Source organism: Crocodylus porosus, unplaced genomic scaffold, assembly GCF_001723895.1.
Source record: "Crocodylus porosus isolate Cpor-Errol unplaced genomic scaffold, CroPor_comp1, whole genome shotgun sequence".
Lineage (NCBI taxonomy): Eukaryota > Metazoa > Chordata > Crocodylia > Crocodylidae > Crocodylus > Crocodylus porosus.
In genome coordinates, this window is record NW_017728906.1 from 143,021,050 (window position 1) to 143,036,323 (window position 15,274).

The following is a 15,274-nucleotide window of genomic DNA, read 5'->3' on the forward strand; positions in this document are numbered from 1 at the left end:
ATTAACTGCATTCAGCAGCACTGTGCTAAGGTTACACTACTTCTGGTTCACAAGGCAGCATTGATAGGGTAGATGCAGTATATCTCCATATAGCACTGCCTGGCAATGCAACCAAGCAGCGTAGACAAGCACCTAAAACTAGTATTTAGGTGCCTAATTTTAAGCACTCACTTTAAATGGGCTCTTTATTGCTAAGGACTGCTTTTCTCATGAATTATTAGTGCAATGCAAATCCACAAAAGGCTACACCAGAGTTTTCCATAAGTGGGCAATTTATCTCTATAAAAACAAAAAAAGGGATACAGTTATTATGCTGGGGATCTTCAGGGATTATAAAGGACTGGGATTTCATGATTCCCTCCACTGTTGTGTATTATGCAGTTTTTGTTTCTGCCGGGTCAAAAACATCTTGCGGTTTAGCAGATGTGGACAATAACATAATGTCTCCAACACCTATGCTGTAATGTACAGACTTGCTTCTTTGGAAACATAATCTCATATCTCTGTGTTAAAATGACAGGATGCCTCCTCATAGCTTGTTTGGAATTGTGTTCTAGGCCAAAGGTGCTCTGTACAACAATAGGTTTAGAGTATCATCCTGCATATTTCTTTTAAGTGCTGTCTCTACAAAGTTCTTCCTCTGTAATGCTATTGAAATGCTAACACCACATGCCTTCTTCTGGTAGATCACACCTACTGGTCCTGATGTGTCAAAAATATTTGAACAGTGAAAGAAAAGCAGACAAAAACTTCACAGTATGTCAAGAGCCAGAAAGGCATTTTGTAACGCAGTGGACACATAGAAACTAATTAGGACTGTTTGAAAAATCAAAAACTATGTACCAGAAAAAGTACAGTCGGTAGGAAATCTGTTAATAGTGGATGAGACTAGCTGTAAAAAAATTCTCCCATGCTTGCACTGACATAAATAATCAGCAAAACTGTTAAACTAACCTACTGAAAAAATAAGCATCATTTTCTTTATGATGAAAGTAAGTGGGCAAGGGGAAACAAGGGAAACAATCTGATTATCCCTTTTCCCCCCTGAAAGCATCAATATTTTTATTCTCAAAAATTTCACAAAGTATTTACAGAAATATAGATGCCTGAATGCTAAAGGTATGCACAAATGTACATTTCAGCTGCTTTAAAAGAGTAGGAGGAACTGCTGCTTGGGAGTAATATCAGATGTTACAATGCAACAGTTATGTCTGCCTGATCCTGTAGTAATACAAGTTAGCCAAAGCACCCTAACTTTGACCCTGACCCTGATACATTAAGAAGTATTACAGAGGTCATAAAAACAAATATTTAGGCACTATCTCTGCACGGATTCCAAGTATAGATTCCACATCTGACAACCTCCTTAGCAATGGGGACCCCTGGTCCAAATGCCAAGGTCCTAAAATTAGCCTGGTTCTGAAATTAGCACCCCATGTCTCCTTGGTATTTCTTGTACACAGAGCAGAAGGAATACAGTGCTATGTATAAACAACAAAATGCCCACACACTTTCTTACCTTAGGACCCTGCCACACATTACACTTAAAACATGATTAACCAGTTAATCCCATTTTAGATTGTAATCTGCCACATCCTAAAGCAATCAACAAGGAATATGACACAAAGTTATTCCACGAAAACTATGTAATAACTTTGTGGCTGGTTCCTATAAATCCATTAATTGAACATGTGGCCAGATGAGCCCCTGTGGCTGGGAGCCCCATCAGCTGTGGGTTCCCAGCTGTAGGAGGTTGCTACTTGCTGGTGCAAGGGAAGCCAAGGATCATGATCCCAGGTTTCCTCTGAACTTGCAATAAAATGTGATAGGAGCTGATGTGTGATTTCACAATCACACCTCCTGCTATCCACATGTGGCATGGCAGGAGGCACAATAGTGTGGATTATACATTGGGTTATAGTGCACCTTTGCCTGCATGTCTGGCACGGGCCTCAGTTTCCTGGGTATAAGTCATGTTGTTGCCCAGAAATTGTTCCACTTGAATAGGAGACCCAATTAGTCTTCTTCGTGTATTACTTGCCCTCTCTTAACACTTCCAGTAAACCTTGGCCGTGTCTACATGAGACACTGCACAGTAGCTCATTACTTACTGCGCGGTAGTTTGTTGCTACTGCACAGTAAGTAACGAGCTACTGTTGAGTGTCTCATGTAGACGCAGTAGCAGTAGCTTGTTGCTACTGCACAGTAACATTGTAGGGCACAAGCCATGTTGTGACTCTATTGCACAGTAATGAGCTACTGTGCAGTAGTAACAAGCTACTGAACAGTCAGCGTCACCAGGAAGCCATGCAGGGATGCTACTGTGCAGTAATACTGATTCCTGCACAGTCATTTAGTACTTGGGTATGCAAGTACTAAATGACTGTGCAGTAACAACTGCTCAGTCAGAGTCTCATCTGGCCCCTAACTACAATACAGTTAAAAAAAAAAACCCTAAACAAACAAAAGGAAAGACATAATACAGTTTCACAATCAAAGTATTCACAAAATACATGTAATCTATATTTTTATACAGATGAATACAGGTAACCCTGATCTGTCTCAAAATTGCTTTGTTAATATACACCACAGATTAGTTAGTAAAGTCAGTACCTGAGATTAGCAGAATTTTAAATGGCACTTAATATTTGGTATGGAGATATTTCTTTACACAAGGCCTGGATAAAATACTCATTTCACCTCAGAGGAGATAATAGTTTGAATTCACAGTTAGTGCAAGTTACAACTGAAAGGCAAATTCCCTGAAGTTCTAAACCCAGGTCAGTCTAATCCTTTATGTGTGAAGTTAAATGAAAAATTAAATACTTTCAGAAAGATGATTTTTAAACTCTTACAAAACCAAAACGGGCAAAATATACCCTTAGAGAAAGTCAGAAAAGAATCTCTTTGGGGATGGCACCTCAGAACATCAGGAAAACGTCTGGGTTTCTAATGACTTTACAAATATATTGCAAAGCTTTAATTCCCTCCAAGATATTACATTTGCTCTTGCTCCTCCCTGTATTTCATCTTATTCGTTCGTGTTTTCCTTGTACTGAGATGTTTAGTGCTAAACACAATATACTAATGCCAAAAGGGATGCACCTACCTAAGAGGACTTTTACCGTCTTTAATTTCCGCATAGTCTGAAGAAGGGCATGTGTGCCTGAAAGCTTGCAAAAAAAAGGATTTTTTTGTTGTTGCTATTTTCCAGTTGGTCTAATAAAAGGTATCACCTGTGAACTAAGACTCTTAGAGTTTTGTATTCCTTCTTGTCTCCGACCAACACAACTATAAAACAGATGCTTGGATAAAATAATGTACTCTCTTTGATGCAGCTGGCCAATTCAGATGACATAAGGTGTGCCTCCACATTGCCTTCTTTGTGATGTTGAGCATTTCTGGGAGTATACCAAGGCAGTCACTATGCATGTAAGAATAGAGAATACACAAGTGATAGATCCCTAGATAAGCCACATAGTGATCTAGCAGGCTCCTTGCATCTTTCCCACCAGTCACCCACATGAAGACCCCCCTTAGCTTGATCCATTGAGACAGTGTGTCAGCTCCTTGATAAACCAGCGATAACTATTGCTTTAGAGCCTCAAGGCAAGTTGGCTTTTCAGTATTAAACAGTCGTATTGCATTGAAAGCTTATATCTAAATTGCTATCGCTATCACCTGCAGAGCTTTTTCAGCATGACTGCTTTACAATTGTCTTTCTCTAACTGAAGATCTATTAGTTTTCCACAATGTATTTTTTTTGCATTCACCCAGGCTGGATCTAGTCTTAGTTCCTGTTTGTTTCAAAGATCTTTTGATCCCTTTCATTTTAATTATCTTTTCACAGTGGTATTGGTAACACCTCCTAATTGAATTTTGTTTGAAAATTTCATTGGAAAGTTGTCCTCCCTATTTTCAGATCATTAAGGATGTTAAATAGGAGTGGTCCGAAGACTAGTCTCTATAGAAGCAGACGCTGTCTTCCAACAGTGATTTATCACCAGAGATAATGGTTTTCTCTGATTTAGAAAAATCCCCAATTTTTGGATTAAGAAAAGTAAGCCAAAATCCACATTTTCCATGATTAAAATGAAACACCACTATATCTACATCTATATCTATATCTATATCCAAGCAAGGTGCCCGCCAAAAGTGATGGGTGGGTGGTGGGGACTTAGCACCACCACACATTGCCCAATGCAGCTGCCACTCTGGATCCAGCTGTGCGCAACCGGCTCTGATTTGTGTCCAGCCCCATGCACCCCCCCACACACACCTCAGGCACACACCCATGCACACACACCCAGCTACACACCACACCCACCCAGCCCCACCCACCCAACCACATGCCACACACCACGCCCACCACACCCACACGCAACCACATGCCACACCCACCCAGGCATGCGCCACAGCCACCCAGCTGTGCACCACATCTAACCTGCCACATACCCACCCACCTGCGCTGATGCCCCACCCCACCTGTGCGGCCTGCTGCCCGCAGCCGGTGGGTGCTCCCAACGCAAGGGGTGTGGTGCATGACTGCAGGGTGCCACACAGAGAGCGTACAAAGGGGATATTCCCCAACCCATGGCCACATGCTGCATTTGGCAGGCACTGCCCATGTCCCCTAGCTACTGCCCTTGCAGCACTCTGCGGCCACACACCATGTCCCCCCCGTGCAGAGCGCATTCCTCACACCAGCTTCCTGCATGGCACTCTGTGGCCTGCACCCAGGCAGGTGCTTCCCATGTGGAGGGGCATGGCCACAGGGTGCTGCACAGGGAGCGGGCAGGGGGGTGCACCCTGTGCTGCAGGTGGCAGCCACTGCCTGTTCCCCACTATCCTTGTGGCACCCTATGGCTGCATGCCCCCCCCACGTGCTGTGCCCCCCTGCACCAGGAGCACCTGCCAGCTGTATGTGGCAGGGCATGCAGGGGGGCTGCACAGGGAAGGTGTACACGAGGCTCAAGCAGCTCCCGCTGCCTGTAGCATGCAGGTGCCTCCCATGCCTGATTCCTGCATAGCACCCTGTGGCTGTATGCCACACCACTGTCACATGGGGAGCACCCACCGGCTGTGGGCCGTGGAGAGGGCATAGAGCGGTGGGGGGGTACATGTCTGCAGGAGCAGGCAGGGGATGTGAACAGTGTCCACTGGTTGCAGCACGTGGCCACAGGATGGGGTGCACCCCTCGTGCCCACTTCCCATGTGGCACTCTTGTGGCCATGCGTCATGTCCTCCCATGTTTTTGTGCTCCTGTTGTGGGGGGGCACGGTGTATGGGAGGGTATGGCTGCAGGATGCCACTTGGGGAGCTTGCACAGGGGATGTGCTCTGGCCCACGGCTGCATGCTGCTTTCAGTGGCGCTGCCCATTCCCCCACTCCCCATGTGGAAGACATGTGCCACACACCCCAACATAGTGACACACCATGCCCCCCACCCAGTTGAAGCCATGCTCCCCACAGTCACAAGCCATGCTCCTACATGGTCAGTACCCGCAGCAGGGAGCACAGCCTGGCTCCGCCTGTCTGTCTGTCTGTCCTAAGGCCCGGAGCGTTATGGACAGACAGACATAAGTGGTAATGCTTTTATTTTATTATAATATTAGCGGTGTTTCATTTAAATCACAGAAAAATGTGGATTTGGGGGTACTATTTTTAATCAGAAATTGGGGATTTTGTTTTTTAAATCAGAGTAAACCAAGATCCCTGTTTATCACTGTAAATCCCTCTGCAGCTGCTATTGTGGTACTCCTGCTATCAGAGTGCAAGAGTCAGGCTCCAGGAAGAGTCCCTCCAGGGTTGTAAAAGGCTTCTGACTGAGGAAGAAGAGATTAAAGCCTGAGCTGGAACTACACTCATTTTAAAAGAGTTTCTTCCGATCTCCACTCATTATTTTGTATCATCTGGGGAACAGTGAAAGAAGCACTCTGTTAGAAAGAATTAGTAAAGGTATGGGGCAAGTGAAATGCTGAAAAAGGATGGACAATTGTAGTAACACAATCACTATAATTAAAACTGTCCACCAAAAAATAGGAGAAATCACCCCTATATTGTGTTACCTGTATTTAAATTCATTATCAATCCCAATCAAGACCAAGGTAGAACCAATAAATTTTGATTTTTTACCTTCTTTAAGAAGTATTGCCTAATATATATATTTCCTCAGAGTCCCAGTTTTGAAAGCAACAAATCAGAAATCAAAGAGTCCACAATTTCAATTGTTCTGAATAAGTGTACCTCCAGTAGTTTTAATGGAGTTATGCAAACTTATAAGTTCCTGCTCAATATCTGGTTTGATATTTCTAATCTGAAAAAGATGTCTTAGTAACGTGAGGTTCTTATTAAAATATTTGCTATGAAGATTTTATCCAAATGCAAACAAAAAAATAAATTAAAAACCAGATATCTAAATTGTTACAAATTCTGATATGGAAGAACATTCTCTTTTCCTTCCCAAATTCAATAATGTTAGGATGGGTCACCAGTTCCTATTATATTAATTATCTTTAACTAGACAGATATTATTTCTTCATCATATATTTTAAAGCTGGACTTTAAGTGTATATTTTTCATGCAAGAATACTGATTCTTTTATCTTTCTGTGTACAGGTAGTAGGCATTAAGCAGCTAACCTTCTGCTTTGTGGACAAAAAACCAGCTTTAAGCAGGTACAAAATTCAAGTGTGGATGTTTGGAAATAGGTGCAAATTGCAGCCCCAGAAACCGATGCCATCTTTGAAAACCTGATTGTAAAAGCACTAAGGAGATTCTTTTAGGATTGCACATCATCCAGAGACATATCAAGTAAGGTTTTCATAGCACAGAACAGGCACATAACACCAGCTTTGAGCCCAGAACAGTCTATGTTTCATTACATGTACAGTATCCACTATTTCAGTCAGTTATCATGAATGAATCCCAGTATGAGAAGCACCTTTAAGTAAATGACTTCATTGACCATTAAAGACGAGATGAGAGATAACATGCTAAGGCAAGCAAGATACACTTATTACAAGGAAAACTGCTGAACATTCTTGAGAGCCAGTCTTCTAAAAGGTTTGGGCTATTCTGTCTTATTTTCTGCCACTTTTTTATTACCCCATTCTCCTGACATACCATGGTATAAAATCAACATAATTAATGAATTGGTTCCAGAAAAACACTTATGGACATAAAGTGCACATCTACTTAATGAATTTGTCACCACAGCCCACTTCCTACAGAAGAGAAAACATAAATTTTCACTAACTTACTTTTTAAAGGCTTTTGGCAGAAAATGACAAAGAAAGGATAGGATAAGGCTAGGAAGTTACTCTATATTGCTCAAATGGGAATAAATTAAATCCTTCAAACATGAATGGCTAATTTGTCAATTACATAAATTGAAAGACTGTGTTCTTTACAACCAAAATTTAAAATCAATCATTCTGGAGTTCGATAATGGACTTCAGAGTTTTTTCCGTGAACACTAAGAATTCGGTATGCACAACCACGTTTAAGAAATTTGGATACGCGCATGATTTTCCTCATACAGTCCTATAGTAGGAGGGTTGGTGCTCCTGCTACTTTAAGAGAAGACAGGCAGCATGATAAGTAATCTGCAGGTCTGGCATGGGCCAGTTAGAGTCATCTGACCACAAGGGGGCTGGGCTTGAAGCATATAAACCCAGGGCCTGAGCTGCTCAAGTAGGCTAGCCCTGAGAGCCAGGGAAAGACTGGCAGCAAGGCTCCTGGTTAGTAGCTGAGCTATGTAACGAGGTTTGAGGCAGCGACTAAGGGAAGGAAGAGATCCCAATAGGTCTGAGAGTTAAGAAACTTGGGAACACAGCCTACAGGGTCTGGGGCAGAGGGAGAGAGTTTGAGCATAAGAAAGGCAAGTGTAAACAGGGCCAGAGAGCCTGGAGTTCTGTAGCCCAGGTGGGGTGAGTGTCAGCAGGGCCAAGCAACACAAAGATTTCACTGTCCCAAAAGCAGAGCCAGCACCTAGAAATGGGGGCCAAATGCAGAAGAGGGCCACAGCCAGAGAATGGCAGAGCCAGGGGAGCCCATGAGTCTCAACTGGCCTAGAAGCGGGGCCAGGACCCAGGGACAGAGGCCAAAGACTGGAGGTCAGAAGCCTGTAGCCCAGGAGGAGTGAGGCCAGGGGCTGGAAGTCTGTAGCCCAGGAGGGGCCACATGTCAGAAGGATCAGGGAGCTTGTAGCCCAAGAAGATTCTTAGGAACAGCAGAGAGAGAAAGAGAGGAATGGGTATCATCTGTGAGATATGGTTGTGGTATAAGGAGTTGTTAGAGCCACATAATTAGCCCTTAAAGCAATGAGTAGGGTCACATGTACTCATGAAGAGGACATCTGTCTTTGGAAGCTCTGCGGCAGCCTCCCTTTTCTGAAAGTATCATTTGATCAAGGCATGGCAGATGAAGAAAAGAGGAAATTATCAACCTGGTTGTCTTTGGACAAGGGCTGCGGGAGCTTCAAGGGCATTATAGCCATCCCTGGAGATGAACCCAGTTACAGTTCCTGAAGTACAACCAGTTCCTGTTCTCCTTAATTGCTCCACTGTGTAGAAAGACCATTACATGTTTGGAAGAGGATCAGTGAAATGATTCTTCAGGCAGCCACTACAAGGTTCCTCATTCAACTTTATATCAGCATTATATTAACAGTTGGAGATAGGGAGGAAGGAATCAGGGCTCACCACTTTTGCTGAATGAGAAATAGGATCATGGTATTTATGTTGGATCCAGATACAGGTCTCTTCCATTAATCTCTAGTCAACGTTGATTCAGTTTCTTAAACGGTGACAGAGATCTTTTTAAAAAAAATTCCTCTTCTTTTTTTTTGGCCCAAGTAGCTAGGAAGCAACTGTGACTGAAGCTTATGGAGAAATCCAACACAACAAGTGAAAGCAATAGTGTTCTATAGAGAGATAATGATTTCTACTAAAGGGTAGAGAAATAAATAATGAATGATATCCTTTTGGTAGATTTATTTAAGTATTGTACACATTTTATACAATTCATAAAAAAAAGTTCTGGAAAAGAAGCAATTCTCTAACAAATTCTAAAGGACTTTTCTCAACAGAGTGTGACCTAGGTATATATGCCCACCAGAGTTTGTTTTATTGAGCCTATAATTCTCACTGCTGCTGCATGTACTCTAGGAAAGCCCTAATCAGTGGGGATATGCATTTTTCTTATTGTTAGGGTATACTGCTGCTGCTGGATCTAGTGGATTAGGATTTCAGTCTTGTTATCCCCTGAGCTGTATTTTATGGTTCTTTAACCAAATGAACAGACTGAAAAGAAACTTATATAGGGATCCCATTTACAAGTGGCTACTAAACTGCAGGGCATGAGAAACTACAATATTTTGTAGGCTTAAGGGACATATTTAATAACAACTACCATGTTATTATTTTGCAGTCAGTAGTTATTTGTTTTCTTCTCTTCATTTAAGTAGAAAAAGAATATTCTTTATCTTTTGACCTTTGTCATCTCATATTTATCTCTCTTTAAGAAACGGAAATTTTCCTGCCTGCTCTGTGTAACAGTATCTCACTATCAAATGAGATTCTGCTGTCTGTAAGTGCTGTGGCAGTATAACTATTTTCTACAGAAGCAGTATATTTTTTCTTCCAACTTTCCCTTGTGAATTCATAAAAATGTAATAGTTTTAAACTTATCCTCAGCATTCAACTCCCCAAACCTCCTCCCCAAAATACAAGAAACAAACTAAAATGCTCCCCAAAATATTTTAGAGAAAATCAATGCTAAAGTTTATTCTACTAAAGTTAAGAAAAAACCCAAACTTTCTTGTTTCTTCACAAAATTTCTGTCATATGCCAAATGCACTCTTTTATTTGCTATTTTTGCATAATTCTGAAGAGTCAGTTTAATTTCCTTATATTAGTAAAGTCAGTATTGATAGCGTACATTACCCATTACACCATCCAAACATATTCATCTTGATTTTCTTTCCCTTTAGGCATCTCCTCCTAGACAATTTACAAGCAACAGGATGAAAGGTATGGAACTTCTTTTAAAGAAAGGTAGATCCTAATTCATGGAGTAGTTTGCAATGCTAAAATCTTAATCTCAAGAGCTATATAACACTACCATGATACCAACCTTTAGACTGACAGATATTAAAATCTTATGTTAAAGATTTTTTTACAACTGCTATATAGGGAAAGATTTGTACCGTAGAAAAGTAAAGAATAAAAAACTTTAAAATATTCTGCAATATATGCTAAGCCAGGGGATAGTTAGAGAGACCATTTTTGAAAATATGGTATATTTATATATTGATATAATCTTTAACAGCTGGATCCTGCAACAGGGTTCCTCCTAGGAGTCTCTTGACTGGATTTTGAAAAGACAGGGATGCTTTCATGGCAAGGGCAAAATAAGAAGTCAGAGAGGAGTGACTGTTGATTATGAGTGTTTTTAAAGATCTAAGAAGGAGAAACTGATAACCCCCTAAAATCTCCTATCCTTAAAGTCTTACATACAGGCAGTTGTTATTTTTAACTGATGAAACTGGGTTGTTGAGGAATGGAGGTTAAAGATAGCTCAAAAAGTATCTGTAAAACAGAAATATACTGTTAAGGGGCTGGGGCACATGACTTCAGAGCAGCAGCTGAATGAACTGGGTTTATTTAGTCTGGAAAAGACAAGACTGAGGAGAGATTTAATAGCAGCCTTCAACTACCTGAAGCAGGTTTCAAAAGAGGATGGCGCTAGATTTGTCAGTGGTGGCAGATGACATAAGAACAAGCAGTGTCTCAAGTTGCAGCAAGGGAAGTTTAGGTGAGGTATTAGGAAGAACTTTCTCACTAAGAGGGTAGTGAAACAGGTTATCAACAGAGGTGGTGGAATCTCCATCCTTGGAGGTTTTTAAGATCCAGCTAGACAAAGCCGTGGCTGGGAGGATATAGTTGGGGACAGCCCTAGTTTGAGCAGGGGTTGGACTATGTGACCTCCTGGGGTCCCTTCCAACCCTCATTTTACTGTGCTTCTACAATTCCAAAATGCTTCACGTATTTAAATGGTTACTGAAAATGTATAGGAGTGATGTGGCTACTACTGCTTTATTTTTCCAGTTTCATCTAGGTCCTGGTTTTCTACTTTAGGTTCTCTCCAGGCACTTGACAAGCTGGTCATGTCTACAGCTACAACAGTACTACTACAACATGCTCAGACCCATTTTTTAACCAGAGATATGTTATCGGGCTTCAACTTTTCCCCTCATCTATGGCCATTACTGTGAAGTCAATCTGTTTGCACTGTGGTAATACCCCAATCTATTAAATACGTTTCTTAATCCTGTGTTTAACTTTGTGCACTCAAATTTAGTGGGACTACTCACATGCTTTTAATTATTTATGTAATTGGAAGGAATGAAAACTAAAAGATGGCATAAATCCTTTCATGGGGTTTCCTTAATATGGGTTTGTCATCAAGTTACTGGCACAACAAAACTTCTCTGCAAAAGAGACATTTTGACTCTTGAGATGGTCTCATTCTCCTTCTCATCTGCAGTGGGGAGAGTATTGATTGGTCATCATGATAATTTCAGCATGCTAACATAGTTTACTCTGTAGCTTCTCTTGGTGACTCAATCAGTCATGTCCTCTAAATACAGCTATTGTTTCTCTGAATGACTCTAAAGAATCTTTTTAGGGTAATTTCATTGTGGCCATGCAAGTTAAAGGAATTGGCCCTCATGGATCGCTTTATAGGGAAACAGTTTATAACCATGTATACCTATATGCCCTTTGAGCAGAAGTCAAAATTGTAGCCATAGTTATTGGTTTAATCAGTTAAAAACCATTTATATATTTTTCAAGTTTACCAATACTACATCTGCTATATCTTTACAACTTTTTTTCCTAATATAAAAGTGTGTGAATGATTAGCTAAGTTTTCTCCATTTCTTAGGAACTGCCTTACATGAGCCTAAGGAAAATATCACTTCTGAAAGTCATCATTTCACATCTGCTTGCAAGGTATTTCAATAGTTGGTAATGCCATGACTTTTTGTGCCATGCATCCGCACACATGCTTGTTGTCATGCATCTCAGAAATTAGCACTGTTGAATTTGTTTTAGATTTTTTTTACCTATATATAGCAGTATAATGCTGTAAATTTCAGTAGACCAGGGGAGTTGCTTGACTATAGTTTACAAGAATATCTATCATCACTGACTTCCATGAAGTAACTTTTGTATTACACCAATTTGAAGAAGATAATTCTTTAGCATGTCTTTAATGAATGTAGATATTCTGCACAAAATTCTCATACAACTTTCTCAGTGGGAGTGTGAGGATATTGAATAGCTCAAGTGATGGGCAGCTAACATATTCTCAAAAAGCATAAATAACAGAGTGAAATTTCTAAACTAAAGAACCTTGTTGGCTACACCTATACAAGCATAGTAAAATTTGTACCACATAATTACACTGGATTCAACCACAGTTTATGATTGATTTGAAATAAGTTCATCCTTCACAAAGGAACCTTCTGATGCAGTTAAACATTATTAAGAGCCCCAACAGTGTTTTCATTACTACTAATATAAAAAAGCTTTTTTTAATGACAATCTGGGGCATGGAATGAGCCCCAGAACAATCTTCCCTCTTCCTTTTTAATTGAGCATTATATACTAGTGGGCTAACAACTCAAAATTGCAGAAATACCCCATCCAGTGCAAATTTTATAATAGCGTTTGGTTTAATATTCTTTACCCTGAGGTCCTTCGTAAGTAGCAAGGTATGGGGCAAAAACAATATCTACATCCAATGTTCTGAGATGGCAATAATATGTTATATCTCACTTCCCCAGACTCATTCAGCTTATACCTCTGCTGCCTTGCAACAAACCTTTCTTTATGAACTGACAGCTGCATTATATGCTTAGAGAAGCATTTTCAAGACTTATTGCAGAGTCCTGTAGTTTAGATAGTGTTGGGTGGGTCATTTTGCTGTGTTTGCTATGCTTATATGGCAATACTTTTTGTGCTAACTGCTTTCAGAGACTTGCTGTAAATCATATTGACCTGTAGGACTTTCACTTACATTTGGCATTTTCCCATTTACCAGCTGGTGCTATGATGCTTGGCCAAATTGCAAGTACAGTGTTGTGTATCACAACAACTATATTTGGGGAGGAGGATTCAGATCAGTTGATTCCTTTGTTTGAGAACACAAAAAAGGGCAGCAGGAGAAGCATCATTCTTGTCCATGTTATTTCCAATAATGCTTCTCTTTAACCTTCGTGGTGCAAACTTCTCACATAGCTTTAGTTGATATTTGTCAGAAGAACAACCATTATTTTGGATGAAATGGAGTGGGATTAGGGTGATGTGACAGAGCCAAATACTCATAAAGCACTATAATGCTAATGAAGTCAAAGTGGCTATATTTGTTTTCATGAGATAAGTATCTGGCCTATCCCATAGTAAGTATGCAAGCATTAAGTTTCAGATTTTATTCTATGTATAAACATATAAGTAGACTTAGATGCATAAGTGCAATATTATTTTATCCTACTCGAGTCCCTGCAAAACAATGTGAAAGGTAGATGGATACTTATCTTCCTTTCTGCTTTTTTATCATCCAGTCTCAATGGTCAGATGTTAATTGTTACAAAAGTAGTTGTATTACTGGCTTTTCAGGAACCAGGGCAGTGTGTAATAGTATTTTACTTCGGTGAAGTAGGGGAAATAGTCTTGGACCTAAGGACATTCAGGGCACTTTTATAGGTGCTCCAGAGGTGGTGGGAGGGTGGGGCAGGGGTGGGGCAGTAATTTAATTAGAGCAGCTCTGAGAGTAACTCTAATTAAAGCACCACTGAGTCTCCTGTATCAGCATCCCTGCGCTTGAAAATGGCATTGGGGATGCTTGTACAGAACCTTGTTTGGCAAGCTTTAGTTCAAGCAACCTTGCCACTGTTTTTAAGCACAGAGATGCAGATATATGCGACACAGGAAGCTGCTGGAGTACGACAATTGCCACGCTCCAGCAGACTCAATTAATTGAGTCTGCTTTGACATGCTAGAATTCCAGCATATTGGAGCATCCTCTGCGCTCATGTATGAGCACCCTCAAATACACCCTTTTTAAAGTATGTTTGCTGATATTCCCAATGGACATGTTTCTCACAACATTAATGCTAGCTCTAGAAGCGTTGGAGTGTTGTAGCTGTGATGGTTCAGGGAATATATGAAAAGTGAAGTTAATTTGGGAATATCTTTTAGTATACCAACTATGTAACTAAGACAGGAGATAAATTGTCCTTCCTCTGGTCTGGGGCTGAAGGAGGTATATAGCCAGGCCTAAATACTAGGTAAAACTGTTACTTTTGATTAACTTAATTATGTAAATGACTTAAAACAGGGTGAAGAAGTCAGTAAGCATGGAGCAAAGAGAAGTTATCAGAACTATCTACAAACCAAGTAAAGGTAGTAGAAATAGATAAAGATAATTATATAAAGGAATAAGACCATACAAAAGGGAACAGGATCATTATTACCTATGTAGTACAGAGAGGTTAGCAAAATAAGCAGGTAAATTGTAAAGAGCTATAAAACCCTTGTTTGTATTTAGCATGTGTTGTTTTATTGTCCAGTACAATTATGCGTTGCTGTTCTCATGTACATCTTTTGAAGGTGGTGTGTAGGCTGAATACATGGGCTCATTAACTACAAGTATGTAGCTGTATAACTGCTTGCTGTGTTTTTCACCTTTCTAATTCTAAGTGCTCTACTCATGTCCAATCAAATCCACAAATAACATTAAATGAATAAAATTATTTAAATTGTAATGAAATAGCATTTGGAATTCTTTTTATTAAAGGGGCTCCAACTGGACCTAGAAGTTTGGACTGCCCAATGTCATTGAAATTGGTTGTGGATGCTGCTGGGTAATCCTCCCCCAGGGAAGGGTCCCAAGTCACGGTGAGACCGAACGAACAGGCTGGGTCTAGCGGCGGCGGAGTTCTGAGCAACACGGAAGCTGAGTTCTTTTAACAGAATGGATTTATTTGACTTACACTTGGAAGAGTGCGGGTGCGGAGTCTTCAGTTACAGTATTAACTCACAACAGGGGAACCTGTTGTCCCACGGGGTTCACCGACAGGACAAGCCTGTCGGATAACTCCCAGGGCTGGTCAACAGTTTATAACGGAGGAACAACTGACAACACAGAACCGTAACTCGCTGGTGTCCGCTGAGAGCTGAATGGTCGGGTGGTCGAGATGGATGCC